Source organism: Otolemur garnettii, unplaced genomic scaffold, assembly GCF_000181295.1.
Source record: "Otolemur garnettii isolate 467f Iridium unplaced genomic scaffold, OtoGar3 scaffold00060, whole genome shotgun sequence".
In the NCBI taxonomy this organism is placed as follows: Eukaryota; Metazoa; Chordata; class Mammalia; order Primates; family Galagidae; genus Otolemur; species Otolemur garnettii.
Genome location: NW_003852455.1, coordinates 2,677,989 through 2,680,855, shown reverse-complemented (window position 1 = coordinate 2,680,855; position 2,867 = coordinate 2,677,989). Strand labels below are relative to the sequence as shown.

At 46.8% G+C, this 2,867-nt stretch overlaps 1 protein-coding gene across 4 annotated transcripts in view; it reads right to left on the bottom strand.

Annotated features, from left to right (window-relative positions):
• ATP13A3 (ATPase 13A3) overlaps positions 1-2,853 on the bottom strand; it is a 100,944-nt gene extending 98,091 nt beyond the window's left edge. For 2 of the 4 annotated variants that reach the window (XM_023514836.1, XM_003792690.3), the window contains exon 1: positions 2,649-2,853. The gene's annotated coding sequence lies outside the window, so the exon portion shown is untranslated. Of the gene's footprint in view, positions 1-1,820; positions 1,862-2,500; positions 2,600-2,648 lie in introns of those variants that run through there. The other 2 variants (XM_023514837.1, XM_023514839.1) reach the window with 2 other exon arrangements.
• Between the last annotated feature and the right edge of the window lie 14 nt (positions 2,854-2,867).

The window sequence follows — 2,867 nt, the reverse complement described above, 5'->3', positions numbered from 1 at the left end:
GAGAATCACCTTGAGTCCAGGAGTTGGAGGTTGCTGTGAGCTGTGATGCCATAGCACTCTACCCAGGGCGACAGCTTGAGGCTCTGTCTCAAAAATAATAATAATAATCTGTACCTCAAATATAACAAATAAGGGCTCAGTGCACGTAGCACAGTGGTTATAGTGCTGGCCACATGCACCAAGGGTGGCAGGTTCAAGCCTGGCCCCAGGCCAGCTAAACAACAATGACAACTGCAACAGAAAAACAGCTGGGTGTTGGGTGGTGCCTGTGGCTCAGTGAGTAGACCACCAGCCACATATACTGAGGGTGGTGCGTTTGAACTCAGCCCCAGCCAAATCACAACAAAAAAATAGCCAGGCTTTGTGGCCAGCGCCTGTAATCCCAGCTACTCAGGAGGCTGAGGCAAGAGAATCGCCTAAGCCTAAGAGCTAGAGGTTGCTGTGAGCTATGACACTATGGTTCTCTAATAAACGTAATAAAACTGGGCAACGTAGTAAAACTCTGTATCAAATATATATATAATAACAAATAGGAAACTGATTGTCCAAATGAGCTAACTAAACCAGGAGATGTATTTTAGCTCTGATAAGCAGAACCAAGTAGAAAACCCATCAGAAAATACTGTTTAGACATTTAGGCATACAGCCTTTTGTTTTAATTACCACAAAACTAGTTTCCTACCTATGTAGTAATTTATCCTATTTACCTCAAACCAGTTGTAAATTAAAATTTTAATTATGGCTTGGTGCCTGTGGCTCAAGTGGCTAAGGCGCCAGCCACATACACCTAAGTTGGTGGGTTTGAATCCAGCCTGGGTCTGACAAAACAACAATGAAGGCTGCAACCAAAATATAGCTGGGCGTTGTGGTGGGCAACTGTAGTCCCAGCTACTTGGGAGGCGGAGGCAGGAGACTCGCTTGAGCCCAGGAGATGGAGGTTGCTGAGAGCTATGATGCCACAGCCTCTACCCAGGGGGATAGCTTGAGGCTCTGTCTCAAAAAAAATTTTTTTTTTTTAATTATTAGAGGTCTCCCAAAATAAGGCTTACTGGGTTGGCCTGGATAAAGAAATCGACCTTCCCATAACATAATTTAACACTTTACTATCTTGAAGCTTGTCAACTTTATTTTCAAAATAAACTCCTACTTAATATTTTTTTATTTAATTCTAACTACCACTTATAAGTTGTAGCAACTAAACTGTCATTTTTCTTAACCAATCCTCTGATCAAAAACAGACACTGCTGTTCTCACAATGTTCAGAAATCTCATGTGGTAGATAATGCAAAAACAAGGATGGTAGTAAAAGTTATTTCCTATAACCATCATTAATAATAAGGTTTCCTATTTCAAACAACTTCCAGGAACTAATGTGCCTTACAAGGGGATTGTAAACTAGGATGGGATGCCCACACACATCTATGCAACTGTAGCCTATTCTGCAAAGCAACAATCCTCTACAGAAAAGAATGTCATATAAACTCCAGTGAAACAAAATTAATGTATGTTCCCTGGTTTGTACTCACCAGTCAAAAGAATCAAATCAAAAGATCTTCATTTTAGCAACAAAACCCTTAGAAAACTTTTGCAATTGTCTTTAAAGTGCCTGCAATAACTTCCTGCCTCACAGATCTAAAACAGCTATTACATACTCAAACACATTCTACACATTTAGTTCACAATCATGTGTAGAGGAACAAGGGTCTGTTTCTAGGTTTTCAACTTCATACCCATTCATTTTCTACTAACAGAACCACTAAATATAGCTCTAAGACACTGATGATTAAAAGTACGTAGTTAATTATACGAGTGATTCATACCTATGTCCAAACACCAAGATCCTAGGATGTTTCTGTCAGATCTATGAGAAGAGGAAACAATAAACACCTGTCACAAAAGCCTTCCAAATTGGGAAGCTCTGAACTCAGATACTGTGGATCCCTAACCCGATTCCCTTCTCCTCCCTCATTTTACCCACTCTCCCATTTAAAAAAAGAAAGAAAATTAAAAAGAAAAAAGCAGAGGTCGTATTTTCACCAGAACCTGACTAGATGAAAGGAACAGGGAGAATGAAAGGCCACAGAGTGACCAGCAAAGCACTAAAGGAAAGGGCCCTGGGCTTTTCTAGTTCTCACTGGCAGAGTCCAAGTGAGAGGCCTTAAGCAATTCAGAAGTCTCTTTTCCTCCAGTCTCACTTATTTTATCTGTGAAATACGGTGACTGTTTCGAAAGGAGCTCCACTACTCCGTGGCTAAGGACGAACTAGGATCACGCACAAACGCACCAGGAGCCCTGCCAACACCCCCAACCTTCGACAGGACCACACCATCTCCCTAACTTTCTACAAGGGCTGGAGGATATGGTAATATCCTCCCCGGCCCCTCCGCGCGAGCAGCGTGTCCACACGAGGCCTCCACACCCACGACGTGGATCCCTCCTCCTCGCTTCACCTGTCCCAGAAATCCCCCGGTCTTAGATTCCCCCGCCCCAGCACACACACCTTCCCCTAAAGTGATGGCAATTCCAGCCCGAGGAGGCGGACCGTAAACTCACCAGGTACTGCCACCCCGACAATACCATTAGCCTCCTCTCACCTCCTCCATCGCCACCACCCACCTCCCCACGCCCCGCTCGCCCGGGCCACTCACCGGCGGACACCGCGCCGTCTCCTCGGCAGCCTCCCAGCCGGAGCAGCCAAGGGGCCGCTGGGGACCGGGCCGCCGCTGTCGCCACCTCGCCTCAGCCCAGCCCCATCGCCCTCGGCCGGCGCCGGCGGCCGCGGGTCGCTCGGGCTCGAGGCGCCGCCGCCGCCGCACGCTGCTGGTCACTCGGGGAAGGAGGCGCCGCGGCGGGGCCCGGGCCCGGCC